General features: G+C 35.8%; 1 pseudogene; it reads left to right on the top strand.

Moving 5' to 3' along the window:
- LOC105475837 (protein C-mannosyl-transferase DPY19L1-like) overlaps positions 1-14354 on the top strand; it is a 105398-nt pseudogene that overhangs the window by 63887 nt on the left and 27157 nt on the right.

Raw genomic sequence — 14354 nt, 5'->3', positions numbered from 1 at the left:
AATACCAAGGAAAGGGATATTTGGATGGTATGGTGAGAGTATGCTTAGTTTTTAGGAAATTGCCAAACTGTCTTCCAAAGTGGCCAAGCCATTTTGCATTACCACCAGCAATAAATGAGAGATCCTGCTGCTCCACATCCTTGTCAGCATTTGGTGGTGTCACAGTGGGTTTTGGCCATTTTAATAGATGTGTAATGGTATCTCATTGTTTTAATTTGGTTGAATGTCTTTTAATATGCTTTTTTGGCCATTCTAATAGTTGTGTAATGGTATCTCATTGTTTTAATCTGGTTGAACATCTTTTAATATGCTTTTTTTGCCATTTTAATAGATGTGTATTGGTATCTCATTGTTTTAATTTGGTTGAACATCTTTTAATATGCTGTTTTTGGCCATCTGTGTATCTTTTTTGGTGAAGTGTCTATTAAGATCTTTTGCTCATATTTCCTTGGGTTGTTCATTTTCTTATTGTCGAGTTTTAAGAATTCTTCGTATATTTTAGATAACAGTCCCTTATCAGATGTGTCTTTTGCAAATACCTTCTCTCAATCATTGTCCTGTCTTTCACAGAGCAGAAGTTTGTAATTTTAATGAAGTTCAGCTTATCAGTCATTTCTTTCATAAATTGTACCTTTGTTGTTTTATGTAAGAAGTCATCACCATACCTAAGGTCATCTAGGTTTCCTCCAATGTTATCTTCTAGGAGCTTTATAGTTTTGCAATGTGCATTTAGATCTATGGTCTGTTTTGAGTTCATTTTCGTGAAGGGTGTAAAGTCTATGTCTAGATTTATTTTTTTGTATGTGGATCTCTAATTGTTCCAGCACCATTTGTTGAAAGGACTATTTTTGCTCCACTGTATTGCCTTTCCTCCTTTGTCAAATATCAGTTGATGATATATGTGAGTCTATTTTTGGGCTCTATATTTTGTTCCCTTGATCTGTTCGTGTCTTCTTTCACCAATACCACACTGTCTTGTTTACAGTAGCTTTATAGTAAGTCTTGAAGTGGGGTAGTGTCAGTCCTCTGACTTTGCTCTTCTTCAGTATTGAGTTGGCTCTGTACTGGGTTTTTTATATCTCCGTATAAACTTCAGAATCACTTTATTGATAACTTGCTAGGCTCATGATTGGGATTGTGCTGAATCCATAGATCAAGTTGGGAAAAACTGACATCTTGACACTATGGAATCTTCCTGTACATGGAATAACTCTTCATGTATTTATAAAGTTCTTTGATTACTTTCATTGAAGTTTTGTAGTTTCGCTCAGATAGATTTTTTTATATAAATTTGTATCTAAGTGCCTCATTCCAGGAATGCAGGAATGTATTCATATTAGAAATTCTATTAATATTTATCACATTGAGAAGTTTAAAAAAATCCATAATAGGCCGGGCGCGGTGGCTCCCGCCTGTAATCCCAGCACTTTGGGAGGCTGAGGCAGGTGGATCATGAGGTCAGGAAATCGAGACCATCCTGGCTAACATGGTGAAACCCTGTCTCTACTAGAAATACAAACAATTAGCCAGGCGTGGTGGTGGGTACCTGTAGTCCCAGCTACTCTTTGGGAGTAGTCCCAGCTACTTTGGGAGGCTGAGGCAGGAGAATGGCGTGAACCCGGGAGGCGGAGCTTGAAGTGAGCCAAGATTGCACCACTGCACTCTAGCCTGGGTGACAGAGCGAGACTCCGTCTCAAAGAAAAAAAAAGAAAATCCATAATATAATAATTGCCTTTGATACTATAAAGATATTTGATAAAAATCAGCATCTATTTTTGGTGTTTAAGACCATAATCAAGTAAAAATAGATGGATATTTCATTGAAAATTTAAGATACCCGTGCTCGCTTCGGCAGCACATATACTAAAATTGGAAAATTTAAGATACCCACACCTCAAAACAAAAACTAGTATCACATAAAATGATGAAGCAATAGAACAATTTCCTATTTCCATTAATGCCAGAAGCATGGTAAATATGCCTACTGCCTCTCTTATTACTTAACATTGTTGCAGAAATGTCAGCTAATACAGTTGACTAAAAAATAATTCAAAGGAAGATGTAAAAATATCATTGTTTGTAGTTGATATCATTTTTGAATACTTGAAAAATCCAAATAAACAACTACTAGAAACAAATCATATTCATTGATGCATATTTAATATATACAATCAGAAAATATGAAGATTCTTGATACAACAGCAGCAAAAATTATATACTTTAGAATAAACTCAAAATATGCAGGATCTATGTAAAGAAAACTGTACTTGCTAATGCATGTCAAAGAAGATTTAAAGAAATGGAAGGAACATGTATTGCTTTGGGATCTAAAGATTCAATGTTGAGCAGATATAACTATAAATAACATACGTTATTGAATAAAGTAATTTTAATAAAAATTTTAGTTTTTGAAGCTTAATAAGCTGATTCTGAAATTCACATGGAAATTGATATATATGGATCAAAAATAAAACTTCTAGAAGAAAATATGGATTATTTTATTTTTAGTGCCTTTTTTTTTTTTTTTTTTTTGAGACGGAGTCTTGCCCAGGCTGGAGCGCAGTGACCGGATCTCGGCTCACTGCAAGCTCTGCCTCCTGGGTTCCCGCCATTCTCCTGCCTCAGCCTCCCGAGTAGCTGGGACTACAGGCGCCCGCCACCTCGCCCGGCTAGTTTTTTTGTATTTTTTTAGTAGAGACGGGGTTTCACCGTGTTAGCCAGGATGGTCTCGATCTCCTGACCTCGTGATCCGCCCGTCTCGGCCTCCCAAAGTGCTGGGATTACAGGCTTGAGCCACCGCGCCCGGCCTTTTATGCCTTTTTAAATGACATAAATCCAAAGACCTAAAGGAAATGAAGGATAAATTTGCTAAGATAAAGATTTAGAAAATAACCATAATACAAAAAATTCTACAAAGGTCAAAAATGAACTGAGAAAAATATTTACAATATGTTTACTTGATAAGGGGCTAGGTTCTTTTATATATATTATATATACATATATATATATATGGGGAAAAGAAAGATCAGACTGTTACTGTGTCTATATAGAAAGAAGTAGACATAAGAGACTCCATTTTGTTCTATATTTGAGATGCTGTTAATCTGTGACCCTACTGCCAACCTTGTCGTTGCAAGAGACATGTGCTGTGGTGACTCGAGGTTTAATGGATTTTGGGCTGTGCAGAGTGTGCTTTGTTAAACAAGTGCCTGAAGGCAGTATGCTTGTGAAAAGTAATCACCATTCTCTTAATGTCAAGTACCCAGGGACGTGTACACTGCCAAAGGTCGCAGGGACCTCTGCCTAGGAAAGCTAGGTATTGTCCAAGGTTTCTCCCCTTGTGATAGTCTGAAATATGGCCTCGTGGGAAGGGAAAGACCTGATCATCCCCCAGCCTGACACCCGTGAAGGGTCTGTGCTGAGGAGGATTGGTGTAAGAGGAAAGAAGCCTCTTGGCAGTTGAGATAGAGAAAAGCATCTGTCTCCTGCCCCTCCCTGGGCAATGGAACATCTCGGTGTAAAACCCGATTGTATGTTCTGTTTACTGAGAAAGGAGAAAGCCACCTTAGGTGGAAAGTTGGGACTTGCTAGCGCAATGCTGCTCTTTATGCACTAAAAAGGTTTATGGAGATGTTTACATATGCATATCAAGGCACAGCACTTTTCCTTAAACTTAAGTCACAGAGATCTTTATTCATATATCTTACTGCTGACCTTCTCCCTATGATGATCCTATTATCCTGTCACTTCCCTTTTTCTAAGATGGTAAAGATGATGATCAATAAATACTGAGGGAACTCAGAGACCGGTGCGGATGTGGGTCCTCTGTATGCTGAGCACCGGTCCCCTGGGCCCACTTTTTCTTTCTCTATACTTTTTCTCTGTGTCTCATTTCTTTTCTCAAGTCTCTTGAGAAACACGCACAGGTGTGGAGGGGCAGGCCACCCCTTCATATATATACACTTTAAGTTCCGGGATACATGTGCAGCAAGTGGAGGTTTGTTACATAGGTGTACACATGCCATGGTGGTTTGCTGCACCCATCAACCTGTCATCTACATTAGGTGTTTCTTCTAATGCTATCCCTCCCCTAGCCCCCCACCCCCAATAGGCCCCGGTGTGTGATGTTCCCCTCCCTGTGTTCCATGTGTTCTCATTGTTCAACTGAGACTTATGAGTGAGGACATAGGATGTTTGGTTTTCTGTTCCTGTGTTAGTTTGCTGACAATGATGGTTTCCAACTTCATCCATGTCCCTGCAAAGGACATGAACTCCTCCTTTTTTTGGTAGCTGCATAGTATTCCGCGGTGTATATGTGCCACATTTTCTTTATCCAGTCTGTCATTGATGGGCATTTGGGTTTGTTCCAAGTCTTTGCTATTGTGAACAGTGCTGCAGTAAACATATGTGTGAATGTGTCTTTATAGTAGAATGATTTAAAATCCTTTGAGTATATACCCAGCAATGGGATTCCTGGGTCAAATACTGGTTCTAGATTCTGGAGAATCTTCTGGAGAATCACACTATCTTTCACAATAGTTTGAACTAATTTACACTCCCACCAGCAGTGTAAAAGCATTCCTATTTCTCGACATCCTCTCCAGCATCTGTTGTTTCCTGACTTTTTAATGATCGCCGTTCTAGCTGGTGTGAGATAGTATCTCATTGTGGTTTTGATTTGCATTTCTCTAATGACCAGTGATGATGAGCTTTTTTTTTTCATACGTTTGTTGGCTGCACAGATGTCTTCTTTTGAGAAGTGTCTGTTCATATCCTTCACCCACTTTTTGATGGGGTTGTTTGTTTTTTTCTTGTAAATTTGTTAAGTTCCTTGTAGATTCTGGATATTGGGGCTATATTCTGTAATATATGAAGAGAACTGTTAAGGAAAATAATGAAAGCCCAATAGACAGATGGGCAGTGGGAAAAAGCAGTTCACACATACACACGAGACAACATAACCAGCAAATAGAATAAAGGGTGCTGTGTTTCATCTATTAAAAGAATGGAAAAGTGAAACAATGAGGTAACATTTTTTCCCTACTGGATTGGCAGGTATTTAAAAGAGGAATACAGTGTTGCAAGAATATATATCCATAGGAACTTTCCTGACCAGTTGGTGGAAAAGTGACTTAGCACAATCTTTTTGTAGGCCAGTTTGTCAATATTTGTATTGAATTTAAAGATGTGTATATCCTTGATCCATCATTTTCACTTCTAGTAATTTATTCGTAAATGTACTGACATGTACATGAGGTATACACATAAGGATGTCTATCCTTATCCAGTGTTTTTATTAGGAAAATCCAAACAAAACAAAGTAGAAATGGAAAGCACTTAAGTGTTTAGCAGTATTCAAAGGACTAGTTAAATAAATTAGGGTACATCTATAGAATAGAATACTTTTTCCAGTTCTTAAGCAGAATGTATTGTTAGATTGGCTTGCATGCATATGGAAAGCTCTCTGAAACATATTACAAATAAAAGCAAGAAATAGTATAGCTTGTAAGGTAAGTGTCCATTTGTGGTTTAACAAAATATATACACTAGAATTTATACATATTATCTGGAAGGATGCACAGGAAACTGCTCATGATGGTTATCTCTGGGAGTTTGAAGTGTGGTATGGAGAATGGGCTGTTTTAGTCTTATAGTCTCTTTTGAACAGTTTGAATTTTATTATGGGCATGTACAAATTTCACAATAAAAAACAAAGGTTTTTTTTTTTTAATGTGCATTACTTATATTTTTTTCTTGGATTTTTTCCAGATTTCTCTTGCATTTTGTTTTGTTTCGATGTTTGGGAACTCAATGTTGTTATTATCCTTCTTTGGTAATTATTTGGGTAAGTATTCCTTAACACTTACATGGCTGTTTTTGAAACTAATGGTTTAATAATTTCTTCTTCACTGGCTTAGGATTCATGAGGGTTTTCTGTAGGAACCATCTTAAGTGTCTTACTGAATATTCTAGATGTGATGGTGTTCAAGTACTCACTTCTAAAACAGGAAAAAAAAAAACAATGAAAGTATCATTTCAGAAAGATTTCTATGCTTTCTTCTCCCTTCCTCCTTCCCATTTTTATCCAACTCCTGCTCCACTTTTTGAACCCCTTTCCTCAAACTGCAATCTTATCGTAGCCACCCCTCTTCATTCCACTGTGATCGGATGATCAAGGCCTTGGTTACTTAGGGTTTTTGTTTTGTTTTGTTGTGTTTTTTGCCCCTTGTCTACTTGTATGGACTTATTCAGAAGGTGTAAGTAAGGTGATGATTCAATTTTATTTTGTAAATCACTACCAAGAACAGCTTTAGATTATGGAGAGATTATTTTACAGAATTAGAACAAATTGGTGGAAGGTCATCTAATTCCTTCTGCTACATTTGGCAGGATGACTTTGTTTTTTGTTGTGTTGTGTTGTGTTGTGTTATTATTATTATTTTTTTAAATGGAGTTTCGCTCTTGTTGCCTACACTGGAGTGCAATGGCGCAATCTTGCTCACTCCTCCTCCCGGGTTCAAGTGATTCTCCTGCCTCAGCCTTCTGAGTAGCTGGGATTACAGGCATATGCCACCATGCCTGGCTAATTTTGTATTATTAGTAGAAATGGGGTTTCTGCATATTGGTCAGGCTGGTCTCAAACTCCCGACCTCAGGTGATCTGCCCACCTCAGACTCCCAAAGTGTTGGGATTACAGGTGTGAGCCACTGTGCCTGACTGGCAGGATGACTTTGTAGGTCTAAAAGTCTTCTGAAATTTAAAGACTGCCTTTTTTTTAGTGGGTTTCTATTAAAATGTTTTGCAAACTTATTATGTTTAAAGTGCATGTGCTTTAGTTCCCGATGACTTTAAAAGCGTATTTCACTGTTGTAATTGGAATGTATTCTACTTCTTGAGTAATTAAGTTACTCAGATCATTTGGGGTTTCTTAATTTCTAGAAGCCATTACATTTGAAACCTCTGTTTTCATTTATTTTACAAATAATATTTATTTAAAAACCCGTTTCTCAAAAATATGCCTCTTCCCAGTCTGGGCCACCACCCTTTTCAGGTTGTGCCTTGAGTATACTTAGCTACAGAAATTAGCAATTAGCATTATGGTATATTTTCAGCAACAATAGGAAAAATCATAACTTTGGGATTAATAAGTATAGTTCTTTAGTTCTGTGTCAAAGTGACAAAGTACTCAGTTGTATGTTTTACATATGTACTTTGTCATGTACTGCTATCACCCAGGATCAAGTACATGAATCTTGGTACTATGGACAGGGAAACCATTGAATCGAATATTATATATAAATAAAATCTAATTTAAATACATTTTGTAGGAAATTTCTCTTCAGTTCTGTATGTCAGGTATGCTGCTAGATGCTTCACACTGTGGTGCGTCTTAAGTATGAATTAAGCGTATTTATCTATATTCCATATATTGTGGTGTATAAAAATAAATGATAACAGAATACAGCATGTTTGTGCATATTTAACTATAAACACATTTGCATATATTTATAATTAATCACTTTGCACATTTTGTATTCTCAGGTATTCAGAAACTTCCAAAAAGATTTAATTTGGTTTCAAATATTTATGTTTTGATCTGTAATCATATTTTTGCCATGTTTGAAGTAGTTTTAGCTCCCCAAGGGTAATACAGTTTGGGAGCGTTACTACCTGAAAATACTTAAGATTTGACAAGAGAAGTATTTAGTTTATCCATTAAAATTTCATTTGTTGTTTACCCTGAGTCAGTAATTTTTAGCTAAAGGAAAATCTTATGCCTGTATGACTGCTGTCCAAAATTCTGAAAATATTATATACCTCGTGGCTCAGAAATAAATCAGATATGTCAAATCAGTTGTAGACATTTACATATGGTGATTTCCTTTTTCAACTTTAGAAAGTCATGCACTCACCTAGTTGACTTTGTTTGGATAATAGGGCTATAGCTTGAAGTCACTGACTGTAGAAATGAGCATGTGGATGGTATGTGGGAAAGTCGACTGTGTGCTAAATTTTAGATACTTGAGTATCTTATTATTTAGAAGAATTTTTTGGTACTTGAATTTATGTCTATAAATAGTAACTGTGTATACTATGTTATTTTTTCTACTCAGGGTAATCTGGCAATGAAACCACATTTCCTGAAAATAAATATATCTGAACTTAGTTTATGGGTAAGAATCAATCTATTTTAATGCTTATGTTTTTTCTTCTCTAAAATATATCATTGGTTTTATATTTTACTTTTAAGAAATGATCTATGTAATTCAGGGGATCCAACAGTTTCATAGTGTATTAGGGCTCAATTTTAATGTACCAAATTGCCCTTTTTTTGAAACAAGTTAAAGTGAATCCTGGGTATGTAGTTAAAAAATTCCAGTTTTATTTATTACTCATGTTTCATCTGAGAAACAGTGCATGTATAAGAAACTGTTAAAGGGAATTTAACTGCAGTGATTGTGTGAATCTTCTATGAAATATATTAATTTTGATAAGATTGTATGATTATATTTTTATTTTTAGTTATTGCCCCTTGATTTTGAGCAACACGCTTGATTTTAAATTGAGATGCATTTTTTAGCATTTTCTCTTGTAGATAGCAATATGTATTTCATGTATGATTAAAGCATTTATTTTTTTCTTCCTAGCCTATGTCTATGGAATATGAAGCATCAAAGTTATTTTTGTTTTCTTTTTTTTTAGGTTATTCAAGGATGTTTTTGGTTATTTGGAACTGTCATACTTAAATATTTGACATCTAAAATTTTTGGTATTGCAGATGACGTAAGTGCATTTTTTGCTTAAACTTGAAAGACTTGAAAAGAATCGAATAGGCTAAGAATAAATTGAATTATTCATGTATCACTATTAAATGAAATTCTAGGATGAAGTCTGTTCACCTATTATTTTATGTATTTAATGTAATAGAAAGTAAATGTAATTGTATATAGACTTTTGTTCTCCAAAATTAGTTTCTTAAAACAATCTCTTATTGGTCCTTCTATATCACTAAAATTTTTAAATTTTAAAGCAGGAAAACTCTAGAGATTAAAGATCAAATTTTAAGGTCTATACAGATGTTTTTCTCTAGCTTCTTTTTAACTGGTAAAGACACCATCTTCAGAGCTTTAGCTAGAGATCGTATTATAGTCTCATTCTTTTTTCTCCCCAGTTTTCAAGTCATTACTTGTAAAAGGCTTTTATAAACCTTTATAGATAATTTAATCCAAGTTAGTCTTATTTAGAGAAGATTTTTGTTTGTTTTTGGTATTAGGGTAGAAGGGAACATAAAATGGAGAAGTCTGTCTTATAATTTTAAGGATTTTCCTTGTCCGTAATTGCTCTGCCTGTTTTATTTTGGTGTTTTAATCAGCAAATCCTAAGTCAGGAGGCTGTCAAAGATTTAATTTAAAAAAACAGCACAAGAACCAACATGGAAAAAATAAACTACTTTTTTCCTATAATTTATTTTTAGTAATAAATTATAAATTTAATTTATTAATAAAAATAAATTTATTAATCTAGTACAGAAAGAAAAATAAAATTATAGGATTTTATTTATATATAAATTATATTTGATTTTATATATACAGTACAGAAAGAAAAATAAAATTATAGGATTTTATTTATATATAAATTATATTTGATTTTATATATACAGTACAGAAAGAAAAATAAAATTATAGGATTTTATTTAAGTACAGAAAGAAAAATAAAATTATAGGATTTATTTAAATAAATCCTATAATAAAATTATTTAAATAAATAAAATCCTATAATTTTATTTTTCTTTCTAGTACAGAAAGAAAATTTAAATAAATTTAAATAAATCCTATAATTTTATTTTTCTTTCTGTACTAGATTAATGCTATGGTTTTGAAACTGGGTTATGTGAAGTCCTAGGACTTCCCAGGACTCTTCCCTGAGGGCTGTCTACTCCCCCATTTCCTAGCCTCTCTTTTACCCAGGGCAGTTTAACCTTAATCTCTTTCATATAGGTTTTCATAAGAACAAGGGTTGTTTTTGATTAAAAGATTGAAAACACATAGACCATTAAATGAGTGGTCTACAATCTGTGGAAAGATTTTTAAAACTATAAAACTATAGTTGAAAATGTATTCATTCATTCATTCATTCATTCAGTACCTCCTGTGTGCCTGACAGTGGAAAGTATCCTAGAGATACAAAACTGAGTAAGGTATGGTCTAGTGGAAAATTTGGAAAATAGGAACAATTTCTAGCAGTTATAATACAGTGTAATAAAGGCTATGATAAAAAATTAAGTACAGAGTGCTGCAAGAATACACAGGAAGAGCATTAGGGAAGGATCCTGGAAGTCATCAGGATGAGAGCTGAAAGGTGGGTGAGTCAGCCAGTATGCAGAGCGCAAGCAGGAAGACAAGTGAAATAACCCTAGTCCTGCATTTATGGAATCTGTTTTCCTCACTGGGGGAAAATGAGCCAGTTAAGGTATTAATTCAGGTTAAAGCGATTATCGTCATTTTCTGTCATCACCTAAAATTATGCCAGATCCAAAACAAGATGCTATAAACTATGTTATTTGTAAATTAGAAATAACTTAGTTGTAACTTTAGTATTTTTAGAAATATGTAACGTTGATCAAGGGCATTGGCTCATAAATTCTTAATTTTGACATTGGTTAAAGGAAGAGAGTGGCAAGGCTACCAACCCTTTCATTTCCTACTGAGTTCTCTGCTTTTACTGACAGCGCCTCTGAGCGTAGGCTTTTAGCTGTCCGCCCCAAATCCGGTCAGCCTGCTCCAGTAGTGAAGGTTCTTTTTATGACCAGCCGCACTCCGTCCTGCCGCCTTCAAAAGAACTGTTGCACTAACAGTATGGGGGAGATGGGGGTCGTGCCGAGGTGGATGGGAGCAACCGAGGTAAAAATGCCGCAGACTTCTTTGTAGGTTCTGGATATTAGCCCTTTGTCAGATGAGTAGATTGCAAAAATTTTCTCCCATTCTGTAGGTTGCCTGTTCACTCTGATGGTAGTTTCTTTTGCTGTGCAGAAGCTTTTTAGTTTAATTAGATCCCATTTGTCAATTTTGGCTTTTGCTGCCATTGCTTTTGGTGTTTTAGACATGAAGTCTTTGCCCATGCCTATGTCCTGAATGGTGTACTGCCTAGGTTTTCCTCTAGGGTTTTTATGGTATTAGGTCTAACATTTAAGTCTCTAATCCATCTTGAATTAATTTTCGTATAAGGAGTAAGGAAAGGATCCAGTTTCAGCTTTCTACTTATGGCTAGCCAATTTTCCCTGCACCATTTATTAAATAGGGAATCCTTTCCCCATTTCTTGTTTCTCTCAGGTTTGTCAAAGATCAGATGGCTGTAGATGTGTGGTATTATTTCTGAGGACTCTGTTCTGTTCCATTGGTCTATATCTCTGTTTTGGTACCAGTACCATGCTGTTTTGGTTACTGTAGCCTTGTAGTATAGTTTGAAGTCAGGTAGTGTGATGCCTCCAGCTTTATTCTTTTGACTTAGGATTGTCTTGGAGATGCGGGCTCTTTTTTGGTTCCATATGAACTTTAAAGCAGTTCTTTCCAATTCTGTGAAGAAAGTCATTGGTAGCTTGATGGGGATGGCATTGCATCTATAAATTACCTTGGGCAGTATGGCCATTTTCACGATATTGATTCTTCCTATCCATGAGCATGGTATGTTCTTCCATTTGTTTGTGTCCTCTTTTATTTCACTGAGCAGTGGTTTGTAGTTCTCCTTGAAGAGGTCCTTTACATCCCTTGTAAGTTGGATTCCCAGGTATTTTATTGTCTTTGAAGCAATTGTGAATGGAAGTTCATTCATGATTTGGCTCTTTGTTTGTCTGTTACTGGTGTATAAGATTGCTTGTGATTTTTGCACATTAATTTTGTATCCTGAGACTTTGCTGAAGTTGCTTATCAGCTTAAGGAGATTTTGGGCTGAGACAATGGGGTTTTCTAAATATACAATCATGTCATCTGCAAAGAGGGACAATTTGACTTCTTCTTTTCCTAACTGAATACCCTTGATTTCTTTCTCTTGCCTGATTGCCCTAGCCAGAACTTCCAACACTATGTTGAATAGGAGTGGTGAGAGAGGGCATCCCTGTCTTGTGCCAGTTTTCAAAGGGAATTTTTCCAGTTTTTGCCCATTCAGTATGATATTGGCTGTGGGTTTGTCATAAATAGCTCTTATGATTTTGAGGTACATTCCGTCAATACCGAATTTATTGAGCATTTTTAGCATGAAGGGCTGTTGAATTTTGTCAAAAGCCTTTTCTGCATCTATTGAGATAATCATGTGGTTCTTGTCTTTGGTTCTGTTTATATGCTGGATTATGTTTATTGATTTGCAAATGTTGAATCAGACTTGCATCCCAGGGATGAAGCCCACTTGATCATGGTGGATAAGCTTTTTGATGTGTTGCTGAATCCGGTTTGCCAGTATTTTATTGAGGATTTTTGCATCGATGTTCATCAGGGATATTGGTCTAAAATTCTCTTTTTTTGTTGTGTCTCTGCCAGGCTTTGGTATCAGGATGATGTTGGCCTCATAAAATGAGTTAGGGAGGATTCCCTCTTTTTCTATTGATTGGAATAGTTTCAGAAGGAATGGTACCAGCTCCTCCTTGTACCTCTGGTAGAATTCTACCGTGAATCCATCTGGTCCTGGACTTCTTTTGGTTGGTAGGCTATTAATTATTGCCTCAATTTCAGAGCCTGCTATTGGTCTATTCAGGGATTCAACTTCTGAAAAAAACAAACAACCCCATCAAAAAGTGGGCAAAGGATATGAACAGACATTTCTCAAAAGAAGACATTCATACAGCCAACAGACACATGAAAAAATGCTCATCATCACTGGCCATCAGAGAAATGCAAATCAAAACCACAATGAGATACCATGTCACACCAGTTAGAATGGCAATCATTAAAAAGTCAGGAAACAACAGGTGCTGGAGAGGATGTGGAGAAATAGGAACACTTTTACACTGTTGGTGGGATTGTAAACTAGTTCAACCATTACGGAAAACAGTATGGCGATTCCTCAAGGATCTAGAACTAGATGTACCATATGACCCAGCCATCCCATTACTGGGTATATACCCAAAGGATTATAAATCATGCTGCTATAAAGACACATGCACACGTATGTTCATTGCGGCACTATTCACAATAGCAAAGACTTGGAATCAACCCAAATGTCCATCAGTGACAGACTGGATTAAGAAAATGTGGCACATATACACCATGGAATACTATGCAGCCATCAAAAAGGATGAGTTTGTGTCCTCTGTAGGGACATGGATGCAGCTGGAAACCATCATTCTCAGCAAACTATCACAAGAACAGAAAACCAAACACCGCATGTTCTCACTCATAGGTGGGAACTGAACAATGAGATCACTTGGACTCGGGAAGGGGGACATCACACACCGGGGCCTATCATGGGGAGGGGGGAGGGGGGAGGGATTGCATTGGGAGTTATACCTGATGTAAATGACGAGTAGTTGGGTGCTGACGAGTTGATGGGTGCAGCACAGCAACATGGCACAAGTATACATATGTAACAAACCTGCACGTTATGCACATGTACCCTAGAACTTAAAGTATAAAAAAAAAAAAAATGCCGCAGACTCCCACTGTTTTTACCCAGAGTTTCTCCGTTTTTTATGAATGAATGCTTCCCACGTTGTTGCTTCCTTTTGGTTAATTTCTAGAACCTGTTATGAGTGTGTTTTTAAATAATTTTGTCCAATTTTAAAGTTGTTTTGGAGAATGGGAAATACCAGTTTCTTCAGTCTGCCATATTTGGAAGTCGACACATTTTTTGATATATGAGTGTTGATCTAGCTTGTATCCTGGGATAAACCTCACCTGCTCAAATGTAGTATTTCTTTTCTATATTGCTGGATTTGGTTGGCTAATATTTTTAAGGATGTTCATCTGTTATTCATGAGGAATATTTGTTGTAGTTTTCTTTTCTTGTAATGATTTTGTCTGGTTTTGGCTTCAGGGTAATGTCATCTCCTAAAATTATTTGCAAGTGTTCTGTCTCCTGTTTTCAGAGAGATTTTTGTGTGGAATTGGTATTATCTCTTCCTTAAATGTTTGGTAGAATTTGACAGTAAAGCCCTCACGGCCTGGAGCTTTCTTTGTAAGTAGATTTTTTTTTTTGCTACAAATTCAATTTCATTAGGTATCTCTCCAGTTCATCTGGAGTGAACTTTGGTAGTTTATGTCTTTAGAGGAATTTTGCACATTTTATATATGTTATCAAATGGATAATGCTTTTAGAATTTAGTCAGTTAAAATTCTTATTGGAATTTTTGTGTATATGCATATATG

This window comes from Macaca nemestrina, chromosome 4, assembly GCF_043159975.1.
Source record: "Macaca nemestrina isolate mMacNem1 chromosome 4, mMacNem.hap1, whole genome shotgun sequence".
In the NCBI taxonomy this organism is placed as follows: Eukaryota; Metazoa; Chordata; class Mammalia; order Primates; family Cercopithecidae; genus Macaca; species Macaca nemestrina.
Note: the sequence above shows the minus strand (reverse complement) of the source record. Positions and strands in the feature narration are given on the sequence as shown.